This window comes from Chelonia mydas, chromosome 11, assembly GCF_015237465.2.
Source record: "Chelonia mydas isolate rCheMyd1 chromosome 11, rCheMyd1.pri.v2, whole genome shotgun sequence".
NCBI classification, from domain to species: Eukaryota; Metazoa; Chordata; order Testudines; family Cheloniidae; genus Chelonia; species Chelonia mydas.
Window position 1 is genome coordinate 40,605,865 of NC_051251.2, and position 22,113 is coordinate 40,627,977.

General features: G+C 41.9%; 1 protein-coding gene across 6 annotated transcripts in view; it reads left to right on the forward strand.

The window, feature by feature from the left end:
- The window catches only part of RAPGEF4 (Rap guanine nucleotide exchange factor 4), a 223,193-nt gene that overhangs the window by 58,289 nt on the left and 142,791 nt on the right, over positions 1-22,113 (forward strand). Inside the window, exon 1 of one of the 6 annotated variants that reach the window (XM_043525448.1) lies at positions 15,851-16,173. The exons of the other annotated variants lie outside the window; for them this stretch is intronic. The gene's annotated coding sequence lies outside the window, so the exon portion shown is untranslated. Of the gene's footprint in view, positions 1-15,850; positions 16,174-22,113 lie in introns of those variants that run through there. 6 annotated transcript variants of the gene reach the window in all.

The following is a 22,113-nucleotide window of genomic DNA, read 5'->3' on the forward strand; positions in this document are numbered from 1 at the left end:
TGGGCTGGGACCTGGGACCTGGAGTAGAGGGCGGGCCTGGGTCCCTCCGTCTCCACTACCCTTCTCTGGGTTACTAGTGGGACAGTAGATACCCTAGTTCAGGGGCAGGAAACTGCGCCCTGAACCACCCCCTAAGAAGAGGAAGTGCAGGACCCATCATAATCGTACCGGCAATTTGCCACATCTGTTAGATACCCTATCTATACGTTGCCATGTTTAATCACCTTTCGTTTTTGTTCATTTAGCCAGTTTTAATCCACGATAGTGCTTCTCTCTAAGTCCTTTTCAGTTAATTTTTCAGATGAAATTTCATGACATTAAATATCAGATACCTTAATGAAATGCAAATGCATTTCCGTAATCCACTAATCTGGTGATGATTTTTTTAAAAGAATCTCCCCTTCACCCACAAGTTTGTCTGCTAAGATTTATTTAACTGGTTTATGAATTAATTAACATCAAAGCAATGCAGAGGAGCCTCATTCTAAAGGCAATGGTATCCATAAATATTCTCCCATTAGATAACTTAAATACTCTCTTGTTTGTTTTTATATTAAGTGTAAGGTGCCTAGACACCTTAAGTCAAATGCAGCCTGGAGTGCGCTGGTGTCATTCCCATAGAAGTCTTTCGACCAAATCTTTTAGTGCCAGCGTTGGTGGTATAAATTACTTTTTGGCTGTAAGCTGTTAGAAAATGGGTGTAAGTGAGGAATTTTCACTGATTTGGCATTTGGAAGGTGTGCATGGGGTAGGGGGAAAGGTATAGAAGAAGCTGTTGACAGAAGTGCATAATAAAAGCAGCCCCACTGATCTCTTTCTGCCCCGTCATATATTTTACCCTGTCCCTGCATTACCCCCAACAGTCCCAGAATCAAATTCAACCCTGGGATAAACTGATACAACTTTTATTTTGCATTCTTGATTTGCCTACCCACCGAGTTCCAAATTATAGTAAGTTACAGTGTTTTGACACTTACCCTGTTTCCCAACCACCTTCCATTATGAATTTGGTTCCTTGGCAGCAGGTGTTTTAAATAACTAAACCAAATTAAATTTATTAATGGATCTTCTGTGGCAGTGAATTCTACTGATTAACTGTAGGCTGCACTACAGGTTACAGATATATTGCCTGGCAATTGAATGTTCTCTTGTTCCCATGTTCCAGGGCTGGGTAAAGAAGACGGAATGATCAGTTTCTGCTATACCTCTTCTTCATTTGGCATGACCTTAAGTTCACCTTCAAAGTTTCCCTTTTTTGCTTCATTGCCCAATTTTTGTTTTCCTATTTGTCTTGGCTTTTGCAAATAAGCAATTAAAGGTCAGGAATATAAGCAGAAATAGAACAATTGCAGCCTGTACGTTGGAGAAGTTGTGATTTTTCATGCATACACAGTAAATTTGAGTGAACAGCTGAAATTTATTTTCGAGAACATACATTTGCTAAAAAAAACACTACACTCCGTCCTCTTTTGTTTCATTTCTGTAAATATTCATGTGAAAGTTTATTAAACAAGATTGTTCACCAAAACAGTGAATTTTGAACTCGTAAATGGGAACATGCTCCCCAGAAGCTCTATCTGTCTCTATTACTGACATAGCTGAAACAAACAAGTCCATTCTCTGAGTCCTAGCCTGAGGGTCTCCATAGTGCAAGCTGTTCGGTTCCCCCCCAATTGCCTTGCTTCCCTAAAAGCAACAAAAATAAGCCACAGAAGCAAGGAAACCTCTTCAATTTTTTTCCTAACATCAATCTGACAAGAATGGCAAAATGCAGGGATTTGCTCAGGCTGAGACAGCAAAGAAGAGGACAGGGTCAGAGTAGGGGAGAATTGGAGGCCTGGAGCCATAGAGCTTTAGCAGCCCTTAAACTTTATTATATAGCAATATCCCAGGATGCGTGTGGAGCTGGGCCCTTGGTACAGCCTGCCTTAGCCTTTTGCAATGCACCTCCCTCCGAGAGAACACTAAAGCCCAGACCTCACTGATCGTGAGACTAGAGTGAGGGTTTAGGTTCCAGAAACTTTTACCACTTTAGTATCTCTCCTTAGAAGTTGCGGGATGCATTTTTCCTCTCAGACGGACTGAGTGAGAATCCTCCCCGCAATATTAAATCTCTTAGTAAAAAGTTTTATTGAAAAAAAAATGGAGTAAAATAAAAAAAAACTAGATTTTATGCTTTGTGACAGAGTTCTGGGCAACAGCAACTGAGTCAGCACTCTGGTCACTGCAACTCTAATTAATTACTCCAGAGCAGACCTCATTAAGAGCTATGCCTAACTGATGAGCTGAGGAGATCTAAGAGGCTCATTGGGCTGATTGTAGGAAAGGCAGAGGAGGGAAGTAGGAGAGGGAGAATGCAGAAAAAGAGAGGAGGAAAGGAAGAGAGAGTCATTGCTCTTCCCTGCTTCTCTCACGAAGGGGCTCCCTTGGACTCTAGGGGTAAGGCTATAGAGTGTATAAGGGTGGTGGAAACTAATATTGTAAATAAAAAGCACTAGGCATTTTACCAGCAAAAAAAGATCTCTGAGCCATTTGTGAACTTGAATAGAGGCAGGAGCAAGCGGGCCCCACCACACACTTCTCATAAACTAGACAAGAACTCGAAGATGTAGAAAAAAATGCGGTCACATATGTAAAGAACTTTTCCTGGCATTCACCTCCCAGTCAGAGTTCCAGCCCCATGCTGTCCAGAGTGACAGATGCCCCCCTTCTCTCCTCCCCCAGCTTTCTTTTGCTGTGCCCTTTGGGTTAGCCTGCAGGCCAAGACATGCCATTTTTCACAGTAGGACATCAAGTGCACTATCAAACTTCTAGTGCACGGTAGCAGGGTCAATAGGGCCAGTTAGCCTGAGGCGGGCTAGAGTGCGTTGTGCACTAACAGATTGTGTAGATAAGCCCAGGGACAGTTTATCCCAGTTTCCTACACCCACAGTGGGGATTTGGACTTGTTGCTTTCTCTGAGGCTTTGTCTAAACAAGAGCTAAGAGGTGGCCCATTAAGAATAAAGCGGCCTTTAGTAACTGACTTTCAAAGACTTAACATATTATCTCAGAGACCACTTTTCACAGAGCAGTGTGTCCATCAGAGTGGTTGCTGATGGGCCATGCTCACCTTCCATGGAGAAAGGTCGTTTCATTTGACTGAGTGAAGGATTTTAAAGCTGAACTCACATTTCAAGGCTAATCTCATCTTTCATTTAGAAAAATGTTCTTGCCATTTGCCTCGCAAAGAAAGTCTGGAAAATGTAAACTGATCCCTGGAGTTGAAATGTTGTTACTAATTGATTTCCCTTAAACATCACTGATTATTCACAGTCTTCCTAAAGTCACCTAGGCCTGGTCTACTTGTAAAAGTTTTGTTGGCATAGCTGTGTTAATTAGTGTGGAAAAAAATCACACACCAAACCAGACAGAGCTATGCCAGCAAAAGCCCTAGTGTAAATACGGTTATTCCGGGGGGCGGGAGGGAGAGTCCTTTTGCCAGTATAGTTTATTTTGTTCAGAAAACTTATATGAACTATACCAGCAAAAGCACTCTCTATCTCCACTAAGAGGATTTGGTGGTGTAGCCATTCTATAATTCCTTCTAGTATAGGCAAGGCCTATAGCTGCCCTTTGGGACCAGTGAAACCCATAGTTATAATCCCTTGATTTTCTGGGGGACCTCAAACTAATTCATGGCTGTTTTGGTAGTACTGTCTGGGCTGTCCCTGGTAGTGGCAGGGTCATTGTAAACTTCCTCTCACCTCCCAGACAGTTGCTTGCAATTTAGCTAGTTCTTCTGCTGAGCAGTCATAGTGATCCCTGGCCACAAGGAGAAAGGTGGTCTAATGTGATTCCTGGCTCCGATGTGTTCTCCCTATGTGACCTTAGTCAAGTCAATTAACCTTTCCCTCATTACTTTCTCCTCAATAAGGACAATCATATTTCTCTACCTCTTAGGGGTGTCATGATGATGTGTTAATTTTGCAAATGCTATAAGTATTAAAAATCACTGTATGCAAACACATAGCCCTGAAATAGGCCACAAACTCCAATCCTATGTGGCAAGTTATCATTTGGACATTTTTAAATGTTGGCCCCCATGCCATGGGTCCAGCAAAAGCAGCTGGGTTCTATTTCTGTGGTAGGCGTCTGATTATGGCCTGAAGATTCCATGCATTTTTGAATATGATGAAGAGGTCCCAAGGAATCATTTCACTGGTCCCTTTACCCCAAAACTTTCTGCCCTGTCTGTATATATCTAATATTTGATCTTGGTAGCAAGCCTGTCACCTTTTTATAAGCACTGTTGTGTCTTAGGGATTTGGTTTTGTGAATCAAGAGTAAGTTGGAAAAAAACTGAAATGTGGGTTGTTGTTTTTTTAAAATAATTTTTTCATGCAGCCAAGCTTGCTTGTTTTCTCAACTGGCCAACTTCTTCTGTTGTGAGACTTGAATGTTTTCCTTTTCAGCAGAGAAGTCACATTTAATTAAAGCTTACTTGCATGTATTCAATTATAGATGATAATTTGTTTGACTTTACACTCAAAATTCCTTTTAGTAATTTCCTGTAAATGTACATATAATCCATATACATGTTTGAACTATACATTTGCATAGCTTATGTGTAACACTTATGCAAATCCCTGGGGCTTAGAAAGGACAGATGACTCTTTCTGGAGAAAATGGTGGTGCGCTGGTCTTTCTTTCTGCCCTTGCTGTACGTATGTGGAACAAATTTTTTTTATCCAAACCAATGTTTCAGTAAAAGATTAAAGCCTTCAAATATAATTTTTAATAAATAAGTAGGAATTAAGCAAACTGGAGATCAGATGGCTCAAAGCAGTGGTAATGTGATGCAAATTTTATTACATGTAGTCAGTTCGCTTCAATGTATGCTGGAGTGTGTAATGGGATACTGGGACTTTAAGGCCAGAGGAGGTGGTTTGAGAGGCCAGTTACCCCATTCCAGGTGTCTGAGGAAGGTGAATGAAAGCTGAAAGAATAACCAAAACGTACACTGTGTGAGAGGAAGATGGTCTCAGGGAATAGTTAATGTCTGGGATGGGGATGATATAGGAAGACCAGGCCATTGTTCCTTTAAAGGAACCTTGTAGAGTGGACTGAGCAAGACTCCACTTCTCCCAACTGGCTCAGACAGGTGTTTGGGGGTACAGTAGAACCTTAGAGTTAAACACCAGAGTTACGAGCTGACCAGTCAACCACACACCTCATTTGAAATCGGAAATATGCATAGAGGCAGTAGCAGAGACCCCCCCAAAAAGGGGGGGGGAGAGCAAACACAGTACAGTACTATGTTAAACTTAAACTACTCAAAAAATAAAGGGAAAGTTTTTTAAAAAAAGATTTGACAAAGTAAGGAAACTTTCTGTGCTTGTTTCATTTTAATTAAGATGGTTAAAAGCTGCATTTTCTTCTGGATAGTAAAGTTGCAAAGCTGTATTAAATCAATGTTCAGTTGTAAACTTTTGAGAGAACAACCATAACATTATGTTCAGAGTTAGGAACATTTCAGAGTTATGAACAATCTCCATTCCTGAGGCATTGGTAATTCTGAGGTTCTACTGTAATTAGAATCACCTTTGAAGGATCAAGGGAGTTGTCAAGTAATGAATGGGGAGTGAGTAGTGTCTCAAAAGGAGTCTCCACATTCTGTCAGGAAGAGCTCTCTGAGAGGAGGACTCTGCCACAACAAAGTCCCAAAAGGAGGGCTGTGGCAATCCTGAACCTAGGGTTGAGTGAAAGAATGTCTCTTTTGGGAGCTGGACTATATAGAATAAATTAGACTTCAAGCCCTGGTCTCCACTAGGGGGGAGGTCGACCTAAGATACGCTACTTCAACTATGCGAACAGCGTAGCTGAAGTCGGCGTGTCTTAGGTTGACTTACCTGGCTGTGAGGACGGCGGCAAGTCGACCGCTGCCTCTCCCCCATCGACTCCGCTTCCGCCTCTCGCGAGCTGGAGTTCCGGAGTCGACGGAGAGTGCGTTTGGGGATCGATTTATCGCATCTAGATGAGACTCAATAAATCGATCCCCGATAGATCAATCACTACCTGCCGATCTGGCGGGTAGTGAAGACCTGCCCCAAGAGAGGGGAATATTATTTTAAAGACTTTTGGCTTTGAGTGGATTATTTCCATGAACCTGAAGGGAAACTGAGGCAGGCAACTGCAGCAGCACACAAGGCCACAAGGGGGATACATGTTTGGACTGAGTCAGTCTGATACCTAGTCTACGACCTACATTATGGCCATGTCTATTGTACAAAAAAGGTGTGTATTTAACGTGTTGAAAACCTAATGTAGACAAGACAGTTGTCGTTTTAATGCATGTTAGCTTGTTGAGATAAACCTAGTGGGAAGCCTAGGATTTACCTCCACCAGCTCACACATGTTAAAACTTGCCATGTCTACACTACGATTTCAACATGTGTTGTTTAACGCACCATGTTTCCTAATGAAGACAAGGCCTATATGAAATATAGATTGTGGTCTCAGTCCACTTCCTAATGAAAAGGTGTCCACATCACCATAATTGTCAGTAATTGGCACTTTTGTCGGCAGTATTAAACCAAGGACCTGATGGACCTGGAGCCTTATCTACCTTCTCATCCCAAGTGGTGATTTCTCCAGACCTGTTTTGGGACACATCGATAGGTCAGTATCAGAAAGCCTACACAACAGTTTTCTGTGCTGTACTAGTACTGTGGTTAGGTAGAATGCTCAAGCCCCAAGGCTGTAAATCCAGTATAAATCACAAACACTAAATTCATTTTTAAGCTAAAGAAGAATTAAGCTAAGAGGTACCATTATTTGGTCAGCAATTGGGTAGAGGTGTAGTAAATCATGCAAACTTCCTTAGGTGCCATACCAGCCTATCTAAGGCCTAGTCTACACTAGAAAATTTTGCCAGTATAGCTATAGCAGCAAACCCTTCTCATGTAGTCACAGTTTATACTAGCATAAAAGTGCTTTTGTTGGTACAGTGTGTATTGGTTCAGTGAATGAAATAATCTGTGCTGGCAATTACACTGTTATACCAGTATAATTGCATTTACACTAAGGTGTATGGCTGCATACATCCCTACCCACGGTGCAATACCTGCATAAATTTCTAATATAGATGTGCCTGAAAGCTTTGTCTAAATTAGTGTGTGGTCCTGTAGTAATTTGAGTTAATGGAGTGTCAATTAGCTCAAATTAACTAACACCTTTGTAGATATTTTCCCCACAAATATTTATTCCAGAAGTATCTAGATTAACATTTACAAAGGAGTTAGTTAATTGACAGCCAGTTTATTCAGATTCACTCATTACAACAGGACGAGAAAGTCTAGTCTAGACAAAACGTAAGGACTTGTGTAAACTTGAAATGCTACAGCTGTAGCACTTCTGTGTAAACACTGTCTACCCCGACAGGAGAGGTTCCCAGTTGGTGTAGGTAATCTACTTCTGTCATAAATATAAAGGGAAGGGTAAACATCTTTAAAATCCCTCCTGGCCAGAGGAAAAACCCTTTCACCTGTAAAGGGTTAAGAAGCTAGGATAACCTCGCTGGCACCTGACCACAATGACCGATGAGGAGACAAGATACTTTAAAAGCTGGAGGCGGGGAGAAACAAAGGGTCTGGGTCTGTCTGTGTGATGCTTTTTCCGGGGACAGAACAGGAAAGGAGTCTTAGAACTTAGTAAATAATCTAGCTAGATATGCGTTAGATTATGATTTCTTTAAATGGCTGAGAAAATAAGCTGTGCTGAATGGAATGGATATTCCTGTCTTTGTGTCTTTTTGTAACTTAAGGTTTTGCCTAAAGGGATTCTCCATGTTTTGAATCTAATTACCCTGTAAGGTATTTACCATCCTGATTTTACAGAGGTGATTCTTTTTTACTTTTTCTTCTACTAAAATTCTTCTTTTAAGAAACTGAATGCTTTTTTCATTGTTCTTAAGATCCAAGGGTTTGGGTCTGTGGTCACCTATGCAAATTAGTGAGGATTTTTATCAAACCTTTCCCAGGAAGGGGGGTGCAAGGTTTTGGTGAGGATTTTGGGGGGAAAGACGTTTCCAAACGGGCTCTTTCCTAATAAAATAAACCCAGTTAGACATTTGGTGATGGCAGCGGAAGTCCAAGGGCAAAAGGTAAAATAGTTTGTACCTTGGGGAAGTTTTAACCTAAGCTGGTAAAAGTAAGCTTAGGAGGTTTTCATGCAGGTCCCCACATCTGTACCCTAGAGTTCAGAGTGGGGAAGGAACCTTGCCTTGGTGGCAGCGGCGCTTGGACGCAAAGGTGATTACTAGGAACGGTTTGTCAAAGTCTGGGGCCCTTAGTACAGGGTCAGACATGAGTGTCGCTTTAAGCTGGTTAAAGGCCTTCTGACACTCTTCGGTCCACTGAACGGCATTTGGCTGTTCCTTTTTGGTTAGGTCTGTCAGTGGGGTGGCGATTTGGCTGTATTGCGGTACAAATCGCCTGTGCTAACCGGCCAAGCCTAAGAAGGATTGAACCTGTTTCTTTGACCTTGGGACAGGCCATTTTTGGGTAGCATCCACTTTGGCCTGTAGGGGATTGATAGTTCCTTGACCCACCTGGTGTCCAAGGTAAGTCACTCTGTTTAGGCCTATTTGATACTTCTTAGCCTTAACAGTTAGTCCTGCCTCCCTTATGCGCTCGAAGACTTTTTGTAGATGTTCCAGGTGTTCTGCCCAGGAATCCGAAAATATGGCCACATTGTCAAGGTAGGCGACTGCATATTCTCCTAATCCCACTAGGAGACCATCTACAAGTCTTTGGAAGGTGGTGGGTGCATTCCGCAGCCCGAAAGGGAGTACATTAAATTCATACAGTCCAATATGTGTGGTGAAGGCTGACCTTTCGTTGGCGGATTCATCTAGCGGTACCTGCCAGTACCCCTTGGTTAAGTCCAAGGTAGAGATGAACTGGGCCTGTCCCAGTTTCTCTAATAGTTCATCTGTGCGTGGCATTGGATAGTTGTCTGGGCGAGTTACAGCATTTAGCTTACGGTAGTTCACGCAAAAACGTATCTCCCCATCTGGTTTGGGAACTAGAACCGCTGGAGATGCCCATGCACTGCCAGAGGGGCGGATTACACTCATCTGTAACATATCCTGGATCTCCCGTTCTATAGTAGTTTTAGCTTGAGGAGACACCCGGTAAGGTTGGACTTTAATTGGGTGAGCATTACCAGTGTCAATGGAGTGGTATGCCCGTTCAGTCAGTCCTGGGGTGGCTGAGAACATCTGCACGTAGCTAGTGCACAGCTCCTGGATCTGCTGTCGCTGCATACGCCCAAGGGTCATGGAGAGGTTCACCTCTTCCACGCCACCAGCACTTTTCCCTTCGTAGTAGACACCTTCAGGCCACTCAGCGTCATCTCCTTCCCGGGCTGTAAACTGACAAACCTTTAATTCTCTGGAATAAAAGGGCTTTAGAGAATTAATATGGTATACCTTAGGCTTTCGGTTGGAGGTGGGGAATGCTATGAGATAATTAACAGCTCCCAGGTGCTCCTGGACCGTGAATGGCCCTTCCACGATGCTTCCATTTTATGGGCCTGGAGCGCCTTTAAGACCATGACCTGGTCTCCTACTTTGAAGGAATGCTCTCTGGCATGTTTATCATACCAGGCTTTTTGCTCTTTTTGAGCATCCTGTAGGTTTTCTTTAGCAAGGGCTAGAGAGTTTTAGAGGGTGTTTTGTAGATTGGTTACAAAGTCCAGAATGTTAGTTCCTGGAGAAGGTGTAAATCCCTCCCATTGCTGCTTCACCAACAGTAATGGCCCCTTAACCTCGCGGCCATATACAAGTTCAAATGGTGAAAACCCTAAACTGGAATGTGGTACAGCTTTGTAGACAAAGAGCAACTGCTGCAACACTAGGTCCCAATCATTGGAGTGCTCATTTACAAATTTACGTATCATGGTCCCCAAAGTTCCATTAAACTTCTCCACCATGCCATTTGTTTGATGGTGGTAAGGAGTGGCGACCAAGTGATTTACCCCATGAGCTTCCCAAAGGCTTTCCATAGTTCCTGCCAGGAAATTAGTTCCTGCATCTGTGAGGATGTTGGAGGGCCAACCTACCCTGGCAAAAATGTCTGCTAGTGCCTGGCACGCACTTTTAGCCCTGGTGTTGCTTAGAGCTACTGCTTCCGGCCATCAGGTGGCAAAATCCATGAAAGTCAGTATGTACTGCTTTCCTCTGGGTGTCTTTTTTGGAAAAGGACCCAGAATATCCACAGCTACTCGCTGAAATGGAACTTCAATGATGGGGAGTGGCTGGAGAGGGGCTTTGACCTGGTCTTGGCGTTTTCCCACTTTTTGGCATACCTCACAAGACTGGACATAGGTAGAAACATCGTTGCCCATTCCCCACCAGTGGAATGACCTCCCCAAATGGTCTTTGGTCCTGTTCACCACAGCGTGGCCACTGGGATGATCGTGGGCTAAGCTCAAGAGCTTGACCCGGTACTTAGTTGGAACTACCAACTGTCTCTGAGGATGCCAGTCTTCCGGGTGTCCACCAGAAAGAGTTTCCTTGTATAAAAGTCCTCTTTTTACAACAAACCTGGATCGATTAGAAGAGCTGAGAGGCGGTGGGTTGCTCCGTGCTGCCGTCCAAGCTTTCTGGAGGCTTTCATCTGCTTCCAGTTCGGTCTGGAACTGTTCCCCTGATGCTGCAGACATCAGTTCCTCATTGGATTGTGGACCTATACTTGGTCCCACTGGAAGCGATGTAGGGGATGGGGCTGTTTCCATTGACTGTGAACCGCTCTCCGCTGGTGCACTATGTTGGGGTTCAGGCTCCGGCTGAGCCTCTTGTGTAGGGTTATCGGCTGCTGCCGGTTCAGGCTCGGTGGGGCCCTCTGGTGTTGGGGTTGCAAGTACTGGATTCAGTGCTGGCAATGGGTCTGGTGCTGGTTGTTCCGCTGGTTCCGGTTGTGGAACTGGTTCCGTCTGGGTCTCTGGGACCGGATCCTCTACTGCTGTTGCAGACATTGGCCTGGGGTCCGGGTCCATCACCTCCGACCGGGTCCTGATAGAAGTTTCTGGAACAGAGCTAGGTGTCACGGCTTGTTTAGCCTGGCTGCGGGTGACCATTCCCACCCTCTTGGCCCGCTTCACATGATTGGCCAAGTCTTCCCCCAACAGCATGGGGATGGGATAATCATCATAGACTGCAAAAGTCCACGTTCCTGACTAGCCCTGGTACTGGACAGGCAACTTGGCTGTAGGCAAATTGAAAGAGTTGGACTTAAAGGGTTGAATCATCACTTGGATCTCTGGGTTGATTAAATTGGGGTCCCCTAAGGAAGTATGGATAGCTGAGACTTGTGCTCCGGTGTCCTCCATGCGGTGACCTTCTTCCCGCCCACACTCACAGTTTCCCTCCGCTCCAAGGGTATCTGGGAGATATCTGGGCCTGCGGACCTCTGGTGTGATTCCGGTGCAATGAACTGTAATCTGTTGGGGTTCTTGGGGCAGTTGGCCTTTACATGCCCCGACTCGTTACAATTAAAACATCGTCCAGCTCACGGGTCACTGGGGCGAGGTGGGTTGCTGGAGAACGGTGTGGCAGGACGATAAGTTGTCTGGAGGGTTCCTTGGGGGGTAGTTGAGGCCTTGGGCGGCCTCCGGTAGTAGGGGGTGGTCTGAGGTTGTCCCTTCTGGTATCCGCTCCAACTGCGATCAGTTTTTTTCTTTTCTGCCACCTCCACCCCTTTGGCTCCAATCTCCCCCGCCTCGATTACAGTTTTGGGCTTCCCATCTAGGATATATCTTTCCATTTCCTCAGGAACACCCTCTAAGAATTGCTCCATTTGCATTAGGAAGAGCAAATCTTCTGGAGATTTAACACTTGCTCCTGATATCCAGGCATCCCAGTGTTTCACAATGTGGTAGGCATGTCGGGTAAATGACACGTCTGGTTTCCACCTTAGGGCTCTGAATTGCCGACGGGAATGCTTGGGTGTTAGCCCCATTCTGACTCTCGCCTTGGTTTTAAACAGTTCATACTGGTTCATGTGTTCCTTAGGCATTTCAACCGCCACCTCAGCTAAGGGTCCACTGAGTTACGGCCACAGCTCTACCATGTATTGGTCTGTAGAGATGCTGTACCCAAGGCAGGCCCTTTCGAAGTTTTCTAAGAAGACCTCGGTATCATCGCCTGTCTTGTAGGTGGGGAACTTTCTGGGATGGGAAGTGGTACCTGGAGAAGGATTGCTAGGGTTTGTTGGTGTATTCTGCTGAGCCTTTGCTTCTCCATCTCCAGTGCATGCTTCCTCTCTTTTTCCTTCTCCTCCAGTTCTTTGGCCCTTGCCTCCATTTCTTTTTCCCTTGCCTGCATTTCTCTCCTGTAGGCAGCTTCTAAGGCTTTTTCTGCCTCTTCGCTGCCTCCAGTCTGGCTAACTCCAGTTTGTGTTGTGTCTTGGTTTCTGTCATCTTTACCTCTCTGTTTTTAACCTGAGAGTTAGAAATAAAACAAACAAAAAAAAAACTTGGCTTGTAAAATTTTGCTGTGCTGTAATATGATACTATATTTTCTGATCGTGATTGTCAGCCTACAGAAGAAAAAAAAAACCCAACAAACAAAAAAAAATCCAAAAAAACCCCACAAAACCCCCAAACACCTTTGTCTCCAGGCAAATAGGCAGAAAACCCCTCTAGTTGCTCTTAGGTAAAAAACAACTTCAGGTCTGTGAAGACTGGTGAATTTCCCTGCAGGAGGTTAACTAGCCTGCCTTTAGGTAGAGAAAACTCCAGCTCACAAAAGACAATTCCCTTTTGTCTCTGCTCTGGCCCCAAAACAGAAAAAAACAAACCCTAACTGCTTTCAGCCAAAACGCTGCTTTTCAGCAGTCCAAAGGAAAAAAAAATTCCTTTTCAAATCTGTGCTTCTGGTTCAAAAAATCTCAAATTGATCTCAAAATGATTTCCAGTTAATCCCACCGCTCTGCCACCATGTCAAGGTTCCTTCCCCACTCTGAACTCGAAGGTACAGATGTGGGGACCTTCATGAAAACCTCCTAAGCTTACTTTTACCAGCTTAGGTTAAAACTTCCCCAAGGTACAAACTATTTTACCTTTTGCCCTTGGACTTTCGCTGCCACCACCAAACGTCTAACCGGTATTTATTATTGGGAAAGAGTTTGTTTCAGTATCCTCACCAAAACCTTGCATCCCCTTTCCTGGGGAAGGTTTGATCAGAATCCTCACTAATTTGCATAGGTGACCACAGACCCAAACCCTTGGATCTTAAGAACAATGAAAAAAGCATTCAGTTTCTTAAAAGAAGAATTTTAATAGAAGAAAAAGTAAAAAAGAATCACCTCTGTAAAATCAGGATGGTAAATACCTTACAGGGTAATTAGATTCAAAACATGGAGAATCCCTTTAGGCAAAACCTTAAGTTACAAAAAGACACAAAGACAGGAATATCCATTCCATTCAGCACAGCTTATTTTCTCAGCCATTTAAAGAAATCATAATCTAACGCATATCTAGCTAGATTACTTACTAAGTTCTAAGACTCCATTCCTGTTCTGTCCCCGGAAAAAGCATCACACAGACAGATCCAGACCCTTTGTTTCTCCACACCTCCAGCTTTTAAAGTATCTTGTCTCCTCATCGGTCACTGTGGTCAGGTGCCAGCGAGGTTTTCCTAGCTTCTTAACCCTTTACAGGTGAAAGGGTTTTTCCTCTGGCCAGGAGGGATTTTAAAGGTGTTTACCCTTGCCTTTATATTTATGACAACTTCCCAAAGAAGTGATAGGTAGGATCTAGTGCTGTCTACATGGGGACTTACGTTGGCTTAACTACATTGTTAGGGGGTTTGGATTTTTCTCATTCCTGAGGGACATAGCTGGGTCAATCTAATTTTCTAAGGTGATGTCTGTACTTCAGCTGGAAGGTGTAATTCCCAGCTCGGGTAGAGTTACATGCACTAGCTCTGCTCAAGTATCATGCTAAAAATAGCAGTGTGGCCATGGCAGCATGAGCCATGGCTTGGATTAGCTGCAGCTATTCTGCTCTTTTTAACACACTAGTACGCCTACCTGAGCTGGAAATCACACTCCCCAGCTATTGTGTAGAGATACCCTAAAGGACCACACTTCTGATAGGTAAAGATGTATTATTTGTATAACAATTTCATCCCAAAGGGTCTGCAAGTGCTGTACTGTATTTGTGCACTTGAATAACTATGGATATAATTTGGACTTAATGTACCACTGCAATGCAATAGTAACTGGACTCTGTTTTTAGTATTGCACAATACTTGTATGGAAGAACTTCCAATGAAATCTTAAGTGCTGAAGGGAGTGGTATTGGTGATTCTTTTGAATCAATATTAAATCAGTGCCCTATTGAGTCTGGGTGCTCTTGTAGCTGAAGGATACCATCTTTCAAAGAGGGAGGGCCTATTTACTTGTGGCCATTAAAAATTCTACCATACCTTTTTGCAACAAGGGTAGAAGTGTTTATCTATCTGTCCAGGACAAATCCCAGTTTGGGTAACTGCATTGTGCCTGCTTAAAATTCCTCCGTCAGTTTGAGTTGGATATAGTAGTCTTCTTTATTTCCTGTTCTAAAGTGTTGTTTAGTGTTGCTGCATGCTTTTGAACCATTGCTGCATCCATCAGTGTACTGGCTACACTTCATTGGTTGTGAAGAAATGCTTGCATATATATAAAATCTGTAAAGCACTTTGAGAAGATGAAAGGTGCTGCATTTTTAATTGCTATTATTATTTAAATAAGTGAACTAAAATAGCAGCTTTTTATGTTTTGTTTTAGGGCTTATTATAAAATAGTAAAAGAATAGTAAATCTTTTTCTGGTGATTTCATGCTTTGCCTAGAATGCTCCGTGTAACTTGTATTTAAAGTTAATGCCAGTAATAATCAGAGATCAGGGCTCCAAGAATCTTGTCTGCTTCTCAGATATTCCTAGTGTTTAAGTGGCATGAATTGGATGCTTATTTAATAATATTCAAGAACCATGTTTGTTTCTTAAGGGCAGAGAGGAATACTAATCTTTTTCTGTATTCAAGAGGAGAAACCATCTAGGAAGAGCAGTGATATGAGCAAACTTGTCAGGATGTTCAAAATTTCCATGAATAAATATTCTCAGACATTTACTTTTTTCCTAATATTTTTAAAAGTCTTTATGAAAATTTAAACTATTGTGTCTCAGGATGGCTTGAACTGAAAACGTCATGAATTAAAAATGGCATTTTATTGATAAAATACTACTGGTTTACTGTAAAGACAAAACCGGTCATTCGGTTTGTTCTTACACCATTTTATAGCGAAGTATGCTGATTTCATCAGTTCTACAGTGTAAAATATTCCTAATCTAAGGACAACATGAGAAAAAATGAGGGGGCAAATGTTTTAAAAATATCATTTTAGAAACAAAAAAGTTGCAAGAGGAAAGAGAGTTTATAACAAGCACATATATTGTAATATAGTGAAATCTTCCTTATTCACATGAGTTCATGTCTCCCCAGCATCCTTGGTATTTTAAAAAACCTTGTTTGTCTAAATTTCATGTTGGCCATGTTCTTTGAATAAACTAGATTTCACTGTATTTGTACATATTGTGTTACAAATAGTGAAAATCCTATGTTGCCGGCTGAAGAATATCTGTATTACAGCTGTCCGTTGTTTGGGGCCATCTGCACAAGAGTATATTCCTTGTAATAGAATAAATCATAAAAAGACCTTTGGACTACAGCAGTCTTATTGGACCCACCCTTCTGTGTCTCTGACTACCATTCTCAGCAGGGATATTGAAAAGGAGGGTCAGTAGATTAAACAGTGGTATTCTTGTGTGAGACTAACTGCATAACAGTTATTTCACAGGAAAAAAAAAATTCCGGGCTACATTTCCTGGCTCTTTAATTTGGATTGCCAATGATAACGCAGCGCCTACTGTTAAAGAAAGGTAGGATGCAGAAGCAGAAACATTAGTGCTAATCTGCTGCAGAAAGACTAGATAAATCAGCACAGCTCTCATACAGCACTAAGAGAGAAGCTGATTGCAACTTGACCATGTGCCCGAATAGTCACATCAGAGAGAACAGAGCATGGATAAAAAATCTAAAATGTACCCTTAGGGCTATTTGCTGTGCTGGATTTATGATAACTCATCATTGTAAGTTTAAGATTTCTTAATTTTTTTTTCTTTGTGTTATAATTACAGATTTGAGCCTGTGGTTTACAAGCCTGTGTTTTCAGTTTACACAAATTTAGGGTAAATGTCCTGGAGTAAAGTATAGTATTAACTAGATAATAGTTTGATGTTGTGTGTGTCTGTAAATGATACGTACTTTAGTGTTGCTGTCTGTTTCAATACACAGCTCACTTAGAGCTTAGACATTTTTCATTAGCAGCTCAGTCTTTTAATATATTTTAGGGGTACCTCATTTTCACCGTTGTAGTCTTATATTTTGAAATGACGTAAGATGCAAGTAGAATGTCTCAAATGTATTCTGCTTTTACTGTGAGAGTCTTTGTATTGTTTTATTTTTGCTATAAGGAAAAATAATCGTTGAAGAGTGTTTTCTAAGGACCTTTTTGTATTCCAGAATTAAGTGTGGATGGTAATTTTCCTGCAGTTCTTAAATTTTGTGCAATTGTTTAATTTAACATCACTTGAGCATCTGCAAAGCGAGAAGACAGAGATGACATGGAAACTGAATAAGCATTGATTGCTAGGCTGAAAATTACATTTAAAAAGTTTTTGCAGCAGATCTGATTTCAGTTTATTTTTCACCAAATTGGATTATCATATTTAATTGTTGAGGATGAACATAGCAAACAAATATGTGAAACTATCCTGGATATCCTATATTTCCTGATGTACCAGACTAAAAAGCTGTTGTTGATTGTTGCTCCAAGGAAAACCCTAATGCTAGAATTCAGAGCAGCATTCTTAAATAATGTATAGGCAAGTGAAAAGGGAAGAACGAATTTTACTGTTCAGATGTTGAGGAGGTGGTTTTGTTCAAAGATAGAAGTATGAACTTAAAAAGGTACAGAAATGTAAACTCACAGTTTCTCTTACGATTTCAGAGAAAGATGAGGGAAAGTCTACAGATGACTTTGCTGTGCGCCCCAAGGGTGGGAAAATTTTTGAAATGTATTTAAGAAACCAGTTTGAATGATGTATTGAAATATTCCTTTACGGTGGGGTAGCAGTTCAGGGAAGCTAATGTATGGAGTATAAAAAGCAGACCTGAGGGGGAACTCGCACTTTTCTGGGCTTCTGTGGAAGGCAGTTCTTTTTAAATAAGTGCATTATTCTTTTTAATATAAAACTGGGACTACTGTTTCTATTATTTAGTAAAAAAAAACAAACCTTCACCCAGCTACAATATATTCTATGCCTTTGATTCTGCAGACATATGCTTCCTAATTTTTGGAACTGTTGATGAAGTAAGCCTGGAGTTATCTAAAAATACATGAGTGTCCATTTATTTTATAATGATATGAGTGTTGCCAAATATAATAAACAAAGGAAGCTTAGAAACAGAGCCTAAATGTATATTTTCTAATATTGGCTTCTCTCTGAAGCAATTGGAAATGTTGTGGATGGTTGTGAAGCTGTTGCCCTGTTCACTTTCAGCAACTGCATTTTAGCCTCCCGTTTTCTCTGTCTTGCTTTGGGCGAAGCATTAAGCAGAGTGAAGGAATTGCTTTTGATATTTTCCCCATATTTATTAAAACTAGAATGGACAAGGGGAAAGTGACGTGCTATAACATGGTGGTAGCCTGTTCTCCTTCCCAGGAGAGTAAATGGCCAACTGGGGCAAATGTCGAATGAGGTATGCTTCAAGTTAGGAAATTGGCTTTTAAAAGTGTGTGTGCGTGTGTGTGTGTGTGCGCGTGAGAGTGTGTGAGAGAGATTGAGAGCGCTCATCAATTGCCTTAATCCCTTTTCACTGTCATTCTGATGCTCTAATTGAGGTATTAAATTTATAACTCTATGGGGCAGTCCTCTATTTTTATTTCTTCTTTGAAATGCCATATAAATCTGTGGCATAACATAAAATATATAATAATGGGTTAGACTGCTTTTGTCAAGTAAGGGACAGAACTAGGGCTGGTTGAAAATTTTCTGTTCTTGAATGGAAAATTAGATTACCGGTAAATTATTTTTTTGTGAACAGTGTCCGCTTTCTTTGGAATTTGTTGTTGTTGAAAAACTTAACACCTGAAAATTGAAACTAGAGCATCATAGAGGATACAGTTTGATCAGGTAGCCTGGCTTATTGAGGAGAATAGGAGAATAAGGCAGAATGGTGATTTTTCTGAATGGCAATATTTTGATAAACTTTTCACCAAAAAGTCGGGGAAAAAAATTTGTGGGGAAATATTTGTTTTCCAACCAGCTGTAGAAAGCTGGTAGCTGTTCCTCAGAAGCAAACAAGGGACCATGCTGTTACTCAGTCACAGTATGGCCAATTTGGCCTTCTGTTGACACTGTCAGAACAGTGCCAGTTAATGATGGTGATGGTGTTTTAATAATGTGCATACAGTTCCTTCTTGTTGGGAATGGCCTGAGAAGGACACATTTCACGTAGGCCAGTTAGTATTAAGTCAGTATTATCCCATTACCAATCCCCTTAGTTATTCCATCCATCCCCTGAGTTACCCATTTCTCAAGTAGCTACAAAATTAAGCCAAGGATTGCCTAACAAAATGAACAAGAGATCAGTCACAACACTGGTGTGACCAGTCTTGTGGACTCTCAGGTCAAGTTTCAAGTCCCCAAGAGGATCTATCCTTCCCACTACTTAAAAAAGACAGTTCTTAGTTCTGTGATGCTTATTCAATTTTCAAAATGGAGTTTGTACAAAATCTGCATGTCTGTGAAATCTGACCATTTTATTTTAGTAGCTGCCTTTCCTTGTGGTTTGGAATGTTGCTGAACATTAAAGTATCATATAATGTGTGTACGCATATGTGTAGATAACATACAGGTATAGAGCATTATTAGGCAGATCCTGACCTCTACTTGGGCTGTTTTGCGCTGCTCCAGCAACACAGAGCCAATTGTAAAACTGGCTTAAATTGCTGTCTGAAGAATCCCCCTGCCTAGGGGAATCCCTAGATGGCATAGAGCCCCCATGGGGTGTTTACCCCGTCCCCCCCAAATTTTCCCAACAACTCTCCCCCCCCTGCAGTTTTGTGAACTAGTTACATGCAGTGTTGCCAATTTAGTGACTGTTTGGAAATTTGAATTGAAATTGAAACATTAACACACACTTTAAAAGCATATAAAGTGTATGATAAATACATGTATCTGAAAAAGTATAATAGATTTGAAAAGTATGAACATAGACTAGCTTCCTTATACAGCTGTTGTTTTTTTATGACAATGTCAATGCATTCCTTTTGGTGATGTTGGCCAACCTAATAATTTCAAATTATGATCGGTAAGCGAAGTCTAAATGAGCTCTCCCTGAGAGCTAGTGATCAGCTGGGGGCTGGAGGGAAAGGCTTGAGGACCAGATTGTATTTACATTCACACCTAATCTACCTAGGTATCCAGCAAATAGAGCTGTGTTGCCCAAGTGATAGATTTTGGCTGGGGTTGGGTTACAAATCACTTAAATGCTGGGGTAATGAAGTGTTGTTAATCTTATGGTATGAGTAAAGGGCAGTAGAACTGTATTTAACCTCTGCTGATATAGGGCATTAAGAGAAGGGGTGGGGACAGGTGTTTTGCTTGATGGTCTGCTTGAGTCACAAGTACTATTTGACCTGTCCCTCTCCATTGTTTAAAAACAGAGCTGATTAGGCTCCATAGATGGTCTTCTGTTTTGTTAAGTGACCACTACAGCTGAAATCACTGATAATTAGGTCTAAGTGCTTAGACCTGCTATGGAGACAGTGTTTCTGTGGAAGAGATGGCCCAGTCTGCACTAGCAGCGAGGTTCCCCCACTGAGAGCTCAGCTGAAATTACTGAGAGCTGGGTGGAACCTCAAGAGACCAACTCGGAGAGGTCACAGTGGCAGGTGGCAGCAGAAGGTGATGGTGCAGGGCCATTGGCAACAAAGCGATGGAGTGAACGGTGGCACAATGAACAACAGTGGCCAGAGTGAACAGTGAGCAGTTGGCAGAACGAACAGGGTACCTTCTTGCCCCCCACCTGGGAGGTGAACTCATGTGAAAGCACCACTGAACTCTGAGTCTCCCCTGACCAAGGACAACACTGGTGAGTGTTAATGAGGCTGTTAAGAATACTGGAGACACAACACAGTTCATGCGAACAAACATGGCCATGGCATCATACTTTCTATTTAGGCAAGAGATACCACACACTACAAACTGGATGCCAATGTTACATGCATTGTCACTTGTTGAACACTGGTTCCGAACAAGACCAGCAAATGCTCATCACCTTTCTGCAAGAAACTCAACTGACTGGCTAGACGCACGTGGTGCAACAGTAAAAGACTCAACAGTTGAAAAAGTGAAGAACTCTCTCACCACATTCAAAAAATTTGCATATATGGCTGATGAATGCACCAATGCAAATGGGCATCAAGTATTAAGTCATTGTGTACGTTATCTTGATGTCAGTGGTAGGCCAGTAGATGCATTTCTAGATGTTCAAGTTATATAAGACAGATTGGCTGCATCTGTGACAACCCACATCTTAGAAGAGTTAAATGCTTGTCAGTTGGACCCCAAACAGATGGCTGCTTGTGCATTTGATGGAGCTGCAAACTTCTGTGGAAGACATGGTGGAGCACAAGCTTTGCTCAGAGAAAAGTGCAACCCTAATCTCTCCTATACAGACTGCAGAGGTCATCTATTCCAACTAGCGCTAGTATGAGCTGTAGACTCTTCAAAAGACATTTAAAAAGCTATATGTTTAATGTCTTCATTATATTCTTTTTTCAGCAAGAGTCCAAAAAGACTGAATATCTTGGAAAATGTAGAAGATACACTGGGACTGAAGTTCAAATTAGTCCAACCTGGGAAAACCCTCTGGCTTTCTCATGAGCGATCCTTGGCTGTTGTCTTAAAATTACTCCAGCCATTATTACTGGCTTTGGAAAGTATCTACCAAGGTGGGATGGATCTAAGTAGTGAGGATGGTGGATTACTTTTGCTACTACGTTCAGAGAAGACTATTACCATTCTCTCTCTTGTAAGTCTACTGTTGAAACCACGTAGGTCATTAAACAATGTCATCCAGGCATCTGCTACAACAGTAGTAGATCTTTGTCCATCAATAGAAGCTACATTTGGATCAACCAGAGAGCTATCCACTGAAAAAGTACTGGAAGAAGCAAAGACTTCAGTCCAGAAGTAGACTAATGAAGGCATTTATATTGAATCCTTAAGTGAAGAGGACAAGAAGTGTTTGTTAAGACAACTGAAAAAGTACACAGAGTTGATTCTTAAAAATCTACAACAACAACTTCTAGATTCTACTCAACCTCTACGTAGCTTTTACAGATCCCTGTCTTATAAAACACCGACAGTTGAGTGGAGTGATGCACTACCAGCAATGGTGCTGCCATGTGCTCAGGACAGAACAGAGAATTTGAACACAGAGTGGAATATCATACGACGAATTAATGAAGATTTGACTTCAACTTCTTTTTTTATCTTCACTAGTGGCTCGACCCAATCTTTATGCTATGTTTCCTGGGCTGAAAGAAGTCGGAATTCATCTCTTGCTACTCTCAGTCACAATTCAGCTACAGTTGAATGTTCTTTTTCATCATTGAATAGAATTTTGTGTTTTGAAAGAAGTTGCTTTCTGCCTGATCATGTGAATGAACTAATGAGCATATCAATTGAAGGAATGGAAATACCGGACACATGACAAGCCACCAAAGATGAATGCATTGCATTCAAGAAGTTCATTAGCAGAGTAGTGCAAAATTATAACAAGAAACCAAGAAGGATGTAGATGTAGTGCTTCATAGAAGGCTCGAGTAGCCAACTTTAATTTGTGTGATGATTTTAAAATCTAATAAAATGGTCATGAAACATTTTTCAGTTTTTACTATGGTGCCATACAGCCCACCTTCACCCTTACAGTCTCACCCTTCATCAGCCCTGACCCCC